Raw genomic sequence first — 16115 nt, 5'->3', positions numbered from 1 at the left:
CCCCCCCCCCCCCCCCCCTTCACTGCAGTGATGAAAGAATGAAGATGAAGTAAACAACTCTGTCAAAAGATATTAAAGTAGTGGGACTATATTATACGGCGCATATATTTCGTAGGGTTAGCTACAAATGCTGGACGAGACCAGCCTGACCAGATCTATTCTGTTCTTATCTTTCAAAATAAAAGCCCTTGGCACTACTGCGTAAATGTTTGCCAGTTGGGAATTTTATTGAACAAGATATTGACAGGTGAGTATTTTGAGTCATATTCATTACAGAAACTAATGCCTGTATGTGTATTGCAGCCACCATTCGTTACCTGTCCACCAGTGTTGCATTGCTCTTCACTCACGTGGCTTATTTCCTCATCAACTCTGCTGCCGGTCTCCAACGTCCCCAGGGTTGGTTCACCTGGTTCTACCTGTATGTTGTTGGCTGTTGGTTTATGTGTCTTTTTTAATTCATGTGTTTGAATCCCTCAGTCTCAGAAAACTATTATATACGTTTTGAGTTTAAATATCAATGAAGGGGAAGACTAAATGACATCTGTTGGTACAATGCCTAAATACAGTGACAATAGAAATGTATTCCTAAACATCTAACTGGTGTTCTTGCAGACAACACACTGCTTCATTTGACCATGTTTACGAGACGCATGAGCTGTAACTCAAAGTAGGTTTCTATATCTCAAACACTATTCAGCAGTGAAGATCCTTTATCACTAGGCTGTATGAGCATTTATACAAGTAATATTATACTATGAATGTTTAGTTTTGTATAGAATAGGGCGGGTGAACATAATAATAATCTTCAATGTGAAAATGAGCTCTTTTAATAACCAAAATCAGGAACGAGCACATAAATAAAGGATTTGTGCATCGGAGAATTTTGCACAGCTGCAGGGAGGAAACTATTAAGCTACTCGTGCATGACTAATTATTTTTTATAAAAGGCTAATTTCTCTCATCTGAATTTTGAGTTCCCTCCATTTCAGGTGCAGTAGGTTATGGAGATGCTGCACTCATCTTGGTTATGATATTAATTATTCATGACAGTTTGGCAGAGCTCCAAAAGGCAAACCGACATTTAGTAGATATTATTTTTAATAATTAGAAGCTCCCATGTCAAGTCTCAAGCTTGCTGTTGGTGAGTGCAGATTAATTGAACTTCGGCACTGATTAACTTGTGCCTCTCTTTTTGTTAATATATGAGAACTATGTTATCAAGAACATTCTGCAGCTTTTGTAGCATTAAATAAACAAGACAATTGGCAAATGTGTGGCAGCTCCACAGTCTGTGTATTTTAAATACATTGTCATCTAAATTAATATGATTCTGGTCACAGGATACCCCAACATAGTCTGACCTGAATGCCTACATCTTCTCTGAGGAGTCTGGGCACCATTAATACAAGCTTCAGAGACAGGCCTTCTTTTTCTGAAATAAGTTTTTCAAAACAAATGTCGATGAAAATCCAGCAAATCACCCTTACAACCACCTCCAGAAAATATCTTATATTTATGTCCACTTGTGCAAACGTGCCCCTGCGGTGCGTCTGGACAGCTCTTATCATTCAGTCCGGGGCGAGTGACAGGGGCCGGGTCGCAGGGGAGGATGTGTAACTCATGTCCAGATAATGACAGGGTTCTGTCTCCCCTTGCTGCTATCGCAGGCCCCATTGGCCGACTCATCAATCCACTTGCAGACGCACCACACCCCCGCAGCCCTCTGTTCACTTATCACCCCCAAAACTACCATGGTGCACTCTAAATAACTGCTTTCCTGCACTAATCTGTTCCAATCTCCCACAATGTCTTTCATCCTCTGCATCAAGTCCTTTTCCATCCATTTTTTTCCCCTCCACCTGTTTTTAACAGAGCCTCCCATGATAACGGCCTTGTGACAAAGGACCAAATGTTTCACTCCCCCCATTTCATCTCCTCCACAAGGCAGCTCAGTTATAAGTGAGATGTGAGGCAAATGTCCGGTGATGAATTCAGAAGTCGGTCGGTGGAGGACGGAAGGATTGAGGATAGGCGAAGGCAATTTGATCTCCATGGGTGGTCTGCCCTGTTTAAACTGACCTCCAGCTTAATGAGGAAAACTAACCACCCTCTGGATTAGAGGAGGGGAAAAAAAGAGGGGAAATATGCAGACGCTTTCAGACACTGCTCTTGTGGTGTTGGTTGCCCGGCAGATCTCGGAGCGAGCGAGTCTGACGGCTGCATTAGGAGGGAATGCTACAGTGGGTCTATGGTTACTGTAAGTCCATAGCTGGGCTGCCACTTTGTGTTTGCGAGCAGCGCTGAGCAGACACCCTACTTTGATTAAAGGTGTTTATTCTGGCCACCTGATCCAGTGTGACAATAGGCCTGGGTCCGGCTATAACCTGAAGCCAAATACGCACTAATGAGGACCAGGCCGGGCCGGGCCGGGCCAGGCCCCTCTCCTCTTTAATGTGACATTGTGAATCAGGCTCACAATACCTGACACAAACAGCTTGCACTCACTGGGTAACTCTTTTCTATTTGTTTTTTTACCCTTTCTTCTCCCCTTCCCCTAATGGTCAACAGGAGAATCATTTGTGTAAGGGGCCCTCTGAGGGGATGGCTGGATCATTTAGTGCCACGAGCATGTGCTGACCCTATTGTTTGTGCAATGAAGCTTCAGGGAGCAGTGATGCAATCAGGAAGTGATGTCAAGAATTAGCAGCATCTAACGTTACAGCATTGATCCGGCGGCTTTTGAAAATGATAGTATGGTGATCCATGGTACTTTGTTATGTGTGATACAATGCGAACCAAACCTGATATTTGACATCTGCTTCTTTTCAAGGATTTTTTTCCTTCTCTCTCACTGGAGGAATGAGAGGGGGAATACACATGAGGTTCAGGAATGTTTCCACAACCAGTGATATCTGAGCTTGAGCGGTGCATTGCTAGCACCAATGTCCACATGATTAAGGAGCCGGAGAGGTAGTAATGGAATAAGAGAGTAGAAATCTGTGGGGTTCACTTCGCATCTCGTCGGTGTTTGGATGGATACAATTGACAAGGAGGGTGAAACAGGGGGTCAAGCACGTGTCTGCACAAACACAGTGCACCCAAGCCACAGTGATAGATCCAACAGTTGAAACCCTGTATTAAATGCAGAGCTCTCTGCAGGACACATTATCTCTCTTGCAGGGTTGTCTAATGCGTTTTTAATAATATATTCGCCTCATAAGCATCTCACCTCTCAGGGCAAGCCTGTATACTCTAAATGGGCAGAGGAAGAGGGGGCAGACAAATAGCTTTTAAGAGGTCTTAGTGAGGAATGATGGCGTAGAAGACGCATGGCTCAGCAAAATGAGATCCGTCCTGGAAAAATAAATATATAAATACAAACGGCAAAATGTGTGGAACTTCCATTAGTCCAGAAATAATGTAAAGTAGGAAGCGGCAGCATGAATCACCAATTTTTTCTCAGTGTTGAATCCAACAACTTTGTTCCCGAAAAAACTTCTTTACATTCTGTGTTTTAAAAGAGTAATACAGAAACATTTCATATTGAGCTGCAAAACTTTCACTGACGACATATTTCACTTTTTTTATCATGCAATATCTGCTCATAGCAAGCAATACATGAAGTTAAAGCTGCTCTTATCCCTACTTTAGTTCCGTATGTGCCTTATGTCAAAAGGGCCGTGAGGAGTGACATATGCACAAAGAATTATCACCTAAATCACCTGAGTTCACCTCAGTTCTAACAAGGTTTTTATCGCATTTGTTGTACCAAACTGTATAAAAGAAATAGCTAGTTTAATATTGAAAAGGTTAAAGGTGACACGGGGCAGGAAGAATTGACTTTCTTTATATTCGTGTGCTTTTGTGTGGTTCTAGGACGTACTGGAAAAAAACCTTTCCAGTAAACATAAATGCAGAAATTACATTTTCTTACAAATGTATTGGCAAATCAATGAAGCAATATATAAACACCATTTTTAGGAGACATAGTTGGATCCAATGGCATTCTTAAAGACACTTGAACTAACACGTGAAACTAAGTACGTGAGATTATCCAGATTGGGTTTAAGTGGTAAATTGAACAGCTAGCACTTTAACCCCTCCTCATCCTTCATTCGGAATTTGACACTAAAATGGCCGATTTAGGCAACTTCTTGACCCTTGTTGACCTCAACAATCCAATCACAATCGGAGAAACAAAACAAAGGGGATACCAGACGTATGGTCTACAAATAGGGGCAAAATGGCCTCAGCCATCCACACAGGGTCAACCCAGCCATTTGGCCGGGTCCCAAATATCTCCCATCGCTTTTCCAATTAAGCCGTCAAACTGGGGCAGATGGTTGTGACGCTATCGGGGTGCCTCGCTGCCCTCGTGCCCACATCTCGTACCCTCTCTCAACCATCCATCACTGGAGGAGCTCTAATTAGCTTGTTATTCTGCCATGCGAACTATTCCGAGCTTCTGAAAAGGCCTCCTCGTGCTTTGAATGACAGGGAAAGCATTGAGAGAGGGCAAATGGGAGGAGGAGAGGAAAGCCAATCACTGTGTGCAGAATGGCATTTGAATAGCCTTTTCAGCACTCTACAGCAGCAATTATATTCCCCCTTTAGACTTCCTGCCAGGATATTTTTCTTTGTTGTTTCTTCATCAAACCGGTCCCATCAATTGACAAGTTGAGCTTGACAGAATAATAAGTCCATGGGAAAGAGGTCAAGATTAATTTCTTCTCTGCTGAATGTCATTACTGTAGAAATAAAATAAAAAAATCATTTGTTTCAGACAGAGGTTAAACATAAGTGTAAATGTAAAGGAGTAACTCATGTTAGAAAAGTCAATGGTGTTATCAGCTAACTGAGCAGCCGTCTTCAGCGACAGGTTACACTATGACCTCTACTGTATATGAACACTGATCTGATTTATGGATGTTCAGAGTGAGTTGAACACATTCCAGTACTAAGTGTGTGATCAATGTGTGTTTTGATTGGACTGATTACTCTGAGAGGAATGGTTGTGACTTTTGAATTGCATCAATTCAGTTCAAATTTGTATTCAAATGCTGGCTAATATTTTACCGCTGTACTCTTCCTTTGGTTGAACTTCAGGGAATACATCTTCCTGATTTGATCCGATTTATTTAAGAAAATAAAGGATTTATATTTATATTATTTATATGGTAACTACATTTAATTTAGTTTGCTATGTGTTTGCATGTCCATATACCATTGATAATCATATTAACTTATACATTATTTATAAAGATTTGGTGTCGTAAATCAATCCACAACCTGAGTCAGAAGCTAAGCTGGCTGTTGATCGTAGTTCTCTTCTCTCTGCTTGGTGAGGCTTGTTGCTCTTTAGCAGGACCAGATAAGCTTTTTATATCTAATCAATTAAATTACCAAGATGTCAGTTCATCGAAATGTATACTTTCCATTTGGGATAACAGCTACAGAGTGAGATTCAGCAGTTTAGCTGCTGTTTCGAGAAAATGACGAGAAAACCAAAGATATAGTTCCTACATTTTGGCTTTGAACTATTTCCACCATGACACTGTTCATTAGTGCCTTCTCTCTCTGACGTGTCAAAATTCTTGTTATCTTGTTATCAATTCAACAGGTCTGATTAGTTTCACTCGACAGTCAGAAATGTAAGCTGATCATTGCATAGTGAACACATATTTTCATTAATCCTAAACTACAGAACTTTTGTGTTTTGAAGGTTACTTTGTGTCACACGTTCTCATGCTCTGTAGATCGCAAAGGCTTTGCAAAGAAATTTACCATGGTTTTCTTTTTGCAGATTTTTTTAAAGGTAAAACCTTGAGCTTGCCAGTGGACACACGATGACCCCCCCACCGCCCCAGATGCACCTTGTCCCATTTTCCCCTCATCATCTTCAGCTTCTAGCTTGACACAGCAGGTTGGCCTGCTTATTTTCCTTCCATCTTTCATTGTCTCCGTCTGTTTCCCCGGACTGAAACCCTGCCAAAAACTCAATCTGCCCTCCTGCGCCTGTTTGCAGTGCAGAGTCCTTGTCCTTGTCGCAGTCCCAAAAGAGCTCCTCTTTCTTCCTCCCCCAGTGAGCCGGTTACGTCTAGAGCTGTGGGATACATTAAATTACTGCGACATGCCACATGCAGCACCTGGCAATTGGAACATAATAGCTGTCTTAGCTTACACCCGTCAGACAGAAGCTCTGAGGTTGTTTCCCTACTGTTCCTCACATGATTCCTCACATCAATAAGTGAGAGAGGTTTTATACATCGCTCAGCAAAAGTTAGAAGTTTAGGTTTTTGGCAAAAATCTATAATAAATAGTGTTATGGTATTGTTAAAGATGAGAGGCTTTTAAGTATTCAGGTCATTTACTTACTAACATTGGTAATACCACAATTTAACATGTCTTCTGCATTCAAAACATCTCTTTTGTAAGATTATTACTTTTAGCGTTTTCATCTTAATATGAAAGAGGACAGTGTAGAAATAAGGGAGAGAGAGAGAAAGATGGGTATGACAGGCAAGAAAGGTTGAAATGTTGGAATTTTACCCGTGATTGTGGTTATATGACAACCAAGGCGCTCCTCAAAACAGTAAACAGTAAAAGTACATCATTATTATCAGCAAAATGTACTGTGGTATAAGCCGGATTCCCCTTAAAAATAAATAATTCTAGAGTCATACAGAAATAATCTCTCTTGATCATCACTTCTGACCCACTATGTGTGTGGTACTATCAGCACAGACCTCTGCCTTTGGGCATCGGGTGCCCACGCTTGTACAAGCACGCATCCAGGGGGAAGCTAAGAAAATGGCGGACACAGTGCCGAAAACCCCCACAAATATAGCGAGGAGAAACGACAAGCGAACAAAGCTCTTCCGAAAACGAGAGAGAATCTGGGGTTGGCTGCAGGTGGTACACCGGGCTGCTTTCTGGCCCCGACGTCAGACGAGACTTCTGGTGAACAGCTTTGAATGTTGTGTTTTCAAACAATAAGCGTCAACTCCTGCATATTAAACTATAAAAATATTCATTATGTGCAGCCACAGTGAGTTCTCTCCATGGTACATTTCTATATGTTACACGATTGAATTCTTATTACTGAATGTTGTTTACATGCAAGCGGCATTTAAATATTATTGCTGGCTGAGGTAGAGATTCTTTAATACCCTTATTTGAAACATTTGTGTTTGTTAGGTGGCTGTATAATTACTGTGTAACAATGCTTTGTTTTCATACGCTCATTCTAGGTTTGTAAAGTCATTATCTGCAAAGAAACTGTCAGATAAATGTAGTAAGTAAAACAAAAAACTGCAATATTTTTCTCTGAAATGTACGAATGTAAATGTAAGTAATGCGTTTTATGTCCTGGCTGTCATGTCTAATGAGCAGCTCCCCATGTGTCATACTGCATTGAGGCATGATGTGAGTTATGGAAGTGAAATGTACGGGCTCATGCTGTAATTAGCCTCACAGGTCATGCTACTGGCATTTAATTGAGTGACATTAGAAACCAGAGCCCGCTTCAGTTCATGAGCCTCCTGTGTGTGAGGAAAGTGGAAACGGGACTTATTGTGCCTGGAGTGGGGAGCCAGGTGGTGCTGGCGTCACAGGTGTGCTACTTGAGCCGTGTCATCCTGAATTTCCTGTCTCTCCGATCAAGATGGCCGCCCTCCATCAAAAACACCAGAGGGGCTTTATTTATTGCTTCTCTATAGCGATACTGTTTCCCAATGAAAAAGGTCAGTGAGAGACAAAGACTGATTTGTGAGACAGGTGGAAAGTGACCTCATGGTTTTGGGCTCAAAGCACTGATCCTGCCAAGAAAGAGCTTCATGCACGAGTAAGAATTCAGTGAGCAAGTGTTTATAGGAAAGAAATTAAATGGTGTTCAACTGTATTTCATATCTTTAATTTCTTTTTTTCCCTGAGCCGTCGGTGAACAGCTCGGGGCAAGGTTGGACATTAAAATGTCCTTGGGATAGTGATAGCTTTTAAATGGACATGCAATAACTTTATGTCCCCATAATAGAACTCATTTCAATGTCCCAGATTAAAGCAGTTTTTGAAGATGCCAGCGCTGCTGGGATTTACTACCCACATAGGGGATTACAGCCGATTAGTTTGAATGTTCTGTCCAGGCATTATTGTCATTCTCCTTATCCATTTATTTATCAATGAGCTTTTCATTCCAGCTTTATCTTTAATTCAAAGGTTTATAAGAGACTTAACAAAGTTGGAAATCAATTATTTCTAATAATTCTGGATAATAAATTCAAAGAAATTAAATCTGGGAGCTGGTGAATGAGCCACTGATATTGTCAACTGTCAAGACAATAGACTAAGATTGTTGGAGCTAATGAAAATATTATAACCTATCATTTGTATGTCAAGTGACTCATAACTTAGAGAAATAAAAGGCCGAGCATGTAGCAACCAACGCAGATGTAGGACAATAATGTCTCAATTAACATAAAAGTAAAAAAGAATATTTGGTTTCATCCATTTGGATACAAACTGATTGACAAGAATATAATGAATAAAATGAAGCTTAGCATAAGTTCATGCAGGACACGGAAGTCATACGCCCCCAGCTGTCAGCCAGCCAATTGAATCATAGCTTCCAATCGGCCACACACCAATCACAGCCCACTCTCACTTCAAGGAGGTTTATTTAAATATGACTCCCTCCTCACTGATTCATTCTACACCTACGCTGTTACAGACCGTACTGCTGGCAAAGCTTCGCCTCCTCCACCCCAGCCTCCACCCTTTTCTAGTTCAGAGTTCATATTTCATGGCAAATGGTTGAAATGTATTTAAAAAATGTACTTCAGGCTCATTCCTGTAAACTCGTGGGGGTTATTGCTCGGTGCTCCCCGTCTTAGCTTGGTAGCTGCTGGCTAATCCGGGGAGCATTCAAAGAGCGGAGCCATCATCACCAAGTTTAACTGTATTTACTTTTGTTGCAATAAATGGTTAAAATCTATGACGAGAGTGCTCCTGACTGGAAAACTAACATTTAATATTGTGATATTTATTGGTAATGGCATGCAATATAGCCAGCTACAACAGCAAGGAAACCTTTAGGCGATCTCCCTCCAGCCCGCTGCCACCTTATTCCGTTTTGTTGTTGTTAAATGAGTAGGTATCGTACATAACTCCTCATTTCAACTTCACAAATCAGTTGTTCCTCCTCAACTGCAGCTCTTTCAATGCGAGCAACAGGAATAAATAGAAACATTGCGTCTGACAATGTTCGCTAAAAACGCAAGTGTGTTGCACCCAGTTAGGACATGCCAATGGAAGACAATGCAAAGTGATGTGTGTCGCTGACACTGGCAACGCATTCTGTTAGGACACAGTTAATATGTACACACAGTATCCCATTACACCAGACCCCTCAGTATTAACATATGCTGAGGCTCATTAAAGAGATGTCACAAGGGTAGCCTCCTCACACTGATATCACGTCAGAAGCTCGTGTAGATAGGTGTATGAGGGAAAGACTTTGATAAGTGCATCCTTACATTTGACCCTTACCCAACGGTGTGTTCAGACAGAAAGTGAAGTGTATTAACCCCTTGTGCTGATTCCATTCGTAGTTTGTGTTTATTAACCAAGAAATGCCACAGGCTTTCTGCTGGAAACATCTTTGCCACCACAGCAACCCAAAAAATATTAAAGAAAACAAAACACTCCATGCTCAATCATAAACATGGTAAGCCAACCTGCCATTCAATGTTTTAGTAGTTTTATACCACCAGCTGGCAGGTATGAACATTGAACACAGTCTGACAACGCCAAACCGGTGAAATGTAAGGAAATAAAGAAGAAGAGTAGTTATTCTTATTTAATCAACTTCAAAAATGTGTGTAAAAAGTTAAAGGCATGGTACACGTGCATGTGTGTGCACATGAACGATGGCAACATGTGAGCCGTGTGAGCCAGGAAAAAGCCTGTGCTAGTTATAAGTTAGCTAGCAACCATCACATATGAATTCACCTCCATTCACAGCCACTCATGTGTTTACCTTAGACTTCTGTAATAGAACAAGGCCTAAAAGTCGCCTTTCTTTCTCTCCGAACACCTTAACGTGTTCTCCCAAAGCAATGCTGCCGTATGGGCTCTACACATTCCTCTCTACACTGTAGCTCTCACAACATTTTTCTGAACCCTACATATTGAATTCACTTCTATTGCTTTTAGGACTTGGTGCCATCCTGATTACAGATTACATCATGATTACAATACATGTTTCGGCATCGACACCTTGTGTTAATTCATTTTTCTTTATCTAAATAAATGACCCAATATCTCTGACAATATTTGCTTGACAGTTTATTTCTCAGGAGAGAAACGAGTGCTACTGTATTTGCTTTTAGCAAGACATTTATTTAAATTGTATACATCTAAGAAATGTTGAAGCATGGTCTATTACAAATTTACTTTTTCTCCCTACGTTTTTTATGCTCTTTCAACTCCTCATGTCAAGTTTGGCATGAACATCTTACTTGGCCAGTTTTATGTCTGTCAGATTGATTTGTATTTGACACATTCCCTTTTTCCAGTCATCAGTTATTTGACAGTGGATTTAAGACACAGGCAGACAAGTAACAGATCTGCTGCCCAGTTTGTCCTGGTAAGACCGTGTCCATCTCCACGGAGTCTGTATTGGAGCCAGGCCTCTTTTTGCTGGACATTTTTTATTGACATACAAAACAAACATTCTGCTTACAGTTATTAGGAGTGAGCCAGAGTTCTATTGATTGGTCTGACACCAGTTTCACATTTGCTCCAGCTTGATGGCAAGCTGTAGTTCAGCTGAATTACAGATGTTCATATGAAAATCAATGCTCTATCTCATCCAATCAGCGTACAAGTGAAATGTTAAAACAGCAGCACCTTTAAATGTTAACATCAGTTTGCTTTCAGTCTCTTTGGAGATGAATAACAAGCTGTGTACATAAGTCTGGCTGAGCCAGATAGAAAAGAGCAAATCTCAAGTTAGTTCACGAGGATAAGTGCTGTTACAGGAAATCTTTACAATAGTTGCTTAAAAAAATGGTTGAAGAGCAATTTCTTTGTTAAATTATTGTGTCACACTTTTTCACAGATACAATCTAAAAGATACAGGTATGCAAGCTTGCCATCTGAGGAAAAAATGGAACAAATGGATTGTGTTACAAGACATATCATACAAGGGCATTCACCCAGGACAGGACCCTCTGCCTCTACAAACCACCAAAAAATGATGATGAATGGATGCGGTCAAATGGCGATTGTGTCCCTCTTCCCACATGCCTGCTTATCAATATGAGATGGATCATCAAGTCACTCGCTCACTATTTTCTCAGGGCTTTGGTCAATAGTCTGTCCAATTAACATCCAATTACCCCGACCGGTATTAATCACCTGGGACCAAGGGCAGTGAAGTTTGTAAAAGGTCACACATAGGCAATGAAGATTAACAGTGACTGGCATCGATTGGCTGGCAGGAAGGTTAATGTAGTTCAGGGGTGTCAAACTCATTTTTACTCTGGGCCACATCAGCATCATGGTCGCCCTCAAAGGGCCGGTTGTAACTGTAAGACTGTATAACTGTAACGACTCCCTAACATATTGTTAAATAACTCTCTCTGCTTTTGATTATTGTTTATTCAAGTGTAAAAATATTGTACATGCAGTTATATAAATGTAAAATGATATTTAAGCACATTTCTGTTATTATAAATAAATAATAAATAATTTTAATTTAGGGTTAAGAAACCCACATTACTCTATCAAAGATGAAACTATTAAAGAAAATAACAAAGACAAATATCATCAAACATAAGTTATGACATTAACTTTGTTCAAAGCTATTTGTGTCACCTCTCTGCATCACTAATGTCCCTGCCGTCGTCCCGTGCATGGCAGCTACATCCAAGAGCTCCTCACAGAGTCAGGTCTGCCTTGAGCCTCTTACAAACACTGATAGATGATGTATCTCGTCTCTGAGCTAGCTGTGTTGTTAGATTGCTGCTAGTTCCTGAACTCGGTCTGCGATGGTGTTTCTTCACAAACTGACATTTGTAAAAGTCTGTATCTGGTCGGAGCTCACCTGCTCACATACCTTTAGCGTGCACTGGGCTGTAGCTTCTGTAAATATATTCTGCTGTGATTGCACTCTGCCTTTTAATTCTTGGACAATTTGATGTTTTTCTTGGAGGCTAAATTTAGCTCCGTGTTTGGTGTCAAAATGCCGACGTGGATTATATTCCTTCATCACCGACACGCATCATAACACAGAAGACAGACCCGTTTTTCTCCCTGAAGCACAGACATGTATTCACTTTCCCATCTTAAATTACATCTTCTTCCCTCTGCATCCATTTTTCTCTTCGTGGACATTTTGGGATTATTTGTCGATCTTTTTCAACTCAATCACTTGTTGGAAAACCTCTTTACGGGCTGTTCCCTCTCCTGTCCACCTGTTGTGATAGTTTTAATGTCGGTACACAGACAACATGCTATCTCAGAATTTCGACCATGGGGATACTTTTATTTTCAAGTCTAACTATTTTTTTTCCAAAATAAAAAATATATATATATATATATATTTTTTTTTTTTTTGCTGGTGGATTCGCGGGCCACATAAAATGACGTGGCGGGCCGGATTCGGCCCGCGGGCCTTGAGTTTGACACGTGTGATGTAGTGGGTGCGTTGTAAGCTGTTGTGGCTGACAGATGCAAAGCAGAAAAAATCGGGAGTGTTAACAAGAGTGATGCTCCCTTTGACTGAAGCTCACAGGTAAAAGATAAGGCTCGTCTTTAGTCTCATCAGAATGAGTTCAGAGGAAGCTGTAATGGCATGAATTGTAGGAAGAGTAAGAATGTTATGAGGACTCTAAAGTTGAAGGTAGGGAAAGTTGAGGTGTACCGTGAAGCAGTGGCGGGCCGTGCATTTTATACCTGGGCCTTCATCGCTGTCCTACTACAGTTGAACCACCTCCGAATAACCTCATTATGACGCCACAGCTACGGTTATTATTTGTTTCTAGGGGTGTAATAATACACGTATTCTTATTAAATCGTTCGGTATGAGGCTTACGAACCGAACAATATGTTCAAATTGTTAGTGAGTAAATTGAAGCAGGAGTAACTGAAAACGATGATCCGTACATGTCATGGAATACTGATATCTGACTTGTTGTTTGACAATGGAGCTCTATTTCACAGAGATGGAAAATATACTGTGTCAGGGTTTGACTACACAGACAATACTCGTTAGTAGGAATATTTATGGTTTTTTACCTTTCTTGTAAGATTTGTTGTTAAGAAATATATATGTATATATAATATATATAAAAATACACATATATATATATTATATATATATATATATATATATGTGTGTATTTTTTTTTCTTCTTTCTCCGCAAAGGCAAATCACTGAATTTAGTCTGTTCACGTACGTTTCTTTCTTTCCTCCATCTAGCTCTGGTTAAACCTTTATTCTGTTCTGATGTATAATCTTGTGATCACTAGTCTTGTGGTGGATTGGATAAGGGACTGGACAAATATTACCAATAGTAATAATAATGTTTTTGCTGTTTGCAAAGAATAAACAGAGTTGTGTTTTTTTGCATACCAAGGCCTTTGCAGTACACCTGAAAATGCAAAGAGATTACAGACTGAACTCAACAAATACTATTATCATTGAATATATGAAAAACCTGAGGCTGGACTTGAGCAGCTCAGACCCTTACAGACAGACACAGTGTGACTGCCAGCTGACAAACTTTTGATAGCACAGTTTGTGAAATGGAACAACCTCGCCCTTGTTATGGGGAGATGACCTCTGCCCCCATTCACATGTAACACACACACACGCCAACACACAATGCATGCATTTGATACAAGGGCAGGTCCTGAGCTTAACCCGTCGTCTCCATCTTTCAAGCATTGCTCCATTAAAGGCTGGCAGCAGCACATCGATTGTACATTCATCCGTAGAGGAGTCTCCATCACAAATCAATAACGTTTGAAAATCTATCATATGCAATATGCTGCAGCTCAAACACGCAACCTCTGATATGTCAACGCAGCAGTCCGATGCTGACATGAATGTTTCTGTCTGCCCTTGAAATAATTGATTTTTTTCTTCTGGTTTAGCAAAAGAATAACATGCTGATGAGAAACGCAATAAATCACAAAACCAGGGGGGCTGTGATGAATTGTGCAACATCTTTATACCCACAGAATTGTGCAACTCACAGGCACGTATCCGCACGCACACACATGTTCTAATCTAATTACACAACCATTCCAAGACAAACAGTGGCACGCTAACAAGCACACACACACAAACTTGCCGACAAAACACACAGAGACACAGTCCTCTCTCTTATCTCTCGTAGCAGCCTCTGTGCCAGGGGAGTCATGATTTAGGCCTTGATCCTTTCGGTCCCTGGAGACATTGTGCTTGATTACTGTGGCCTGCCTGCTCGATCGATGAGTCATCAATAAGAGTAATAATGTCTAACATGTTGAGGCTAGTCCTTATTGTTGCCTCCACGATGGCTCCCAGGAAGAAAGGGAATCGAGTCAATATGTGGCGAGACGTTGAAATCTATAAAAATAAATCAATCATAACTGGGTATAGGAATGCTTTGATGATGAAAACAGCCTAATTAAACAGTGACGGTGACCGTCTTGGTAATATGCGGGAAGTAATCAGATATGCTTTTAAAAAAGCAGTTATGCTCTCAGTAATTGCAGCTAGGCTACTATGTCCTCACCAGCCAGGCAAAAAAACTCATTCCCTGATACTTTACTGATGCATACGTATTCTTCAGTCCACACGGTTCTGGTACTAGCAAGCTAACATTAGTTTTGTCAGTTAGCTCTTTGCAACGGTTTGCTGGGTTTGGTGTAAATATTTAGTTAGACCTAATCATATATGATGCAATTTTTTGATTTAGTGATCAATTTAGTAAAGTTTAGCTTAGCATAAAGACCGGAAGGCAGGGGGAACCAGCTAGCCTCGCTCTGTCCAAAGAGAACTGATGCCCCATCTATATTTTTTCAAAGTGTTGGTTTCATCATGAGTACTTAACATTGAACGGCGTGGTTATTTATTTATTCATAAGGTTGATTTTTGAGCTTTTGCACCGTGAATAAAGGCATCAACTGATCTTGCTGTACGGAGAGGACATAACCACAACTTGCGCTTTTGCACTGGAAGACTCTTTGTAGTTCGATAAAAGATGGCAAATTGTATTACTCTTTTCAACCTTGACATAGACCAGATCAACACCTTTCATACCTTTCATAATAAAAGCCCTTGACACATACACTGCATAGGGATGTAAAATTCACTTAGCATTTTGCTAAAAGGAAACTCAATAACAAAGCTTACAGTAGCTCAGGCTACCCGCGTTGTTTGTCCTCAGTCTGCGCAAATCTATTTGAACCTTTTTACTCATGCAAAATATTTAAATCATTTTGTGTTGTTTCTTCGTTACGTCCCAGTGTGTTCTCTTCAATTGCTTTAAGCTTTTCTCAAAAACTTGCAAGCTCCAACTCAAAATAAATATTAGCTTTAAGGAAGATTCTTGCTCCTGCTTCTTTTCATCTTTTCAAAGTTTAATCAAAGTCATACATTTGGTATTCTGTGTCCAAAGGACTTCACATGATGCCATAGACCAGACAAGTTAAGCTGTGATGACATAATGATACGTTTCTGTGGTGCACCTGAAAGGGAGACAGAGAGAGAGACAGAGATAGAGATACAGAGAGAGGGAGACAGAGAGAGAGGGAGACAGAGAGGGAGACAGAGACAGAGATACAGAGAGAGGGAGACAGAGAGAGGGAGACAGAGAGGGAGACAGAGACAGGGAGACAGAGAGAGAGAGAGAGAGGGAGACAGAGAGGGAGACAGAGACAGAGATACAGAGAGAGGGAGACAGAGATACAGAGAGAGGGAGACAGAGAGAGGGAGACAGAGATACAGAGAGAGGGAGACAGAGAGAGGGAGACAGAGAGGGAGACAGAGATACAGAGAGAGGGAGACAGAGAGAGGGAGACAGAGATAGAGAGAGGGAGACAGAGAGAGAGGGAGACAGAGA

The sequence above is a fragment of the Anarrhichthys ocellatus genome, unplaced genomic scaffold (genome assembly GCF_004355925.1).
Source record: "Anarrhichthys ocellatus isolate YVR2014 unplaced genomic scaffold, GSC_Weel_1.0 scaffold50, whole genome shotgun sequence".
Lineage (NCBI taxonomy): Eukaryota > Metazoa > Chordata > Actinopteri > Perciformes > Anarhichadidae > Anarrhichthys > Anarrhichthys ocellatus.
This window is presented reverse-complemented; position numbering follows the sequence as displayed.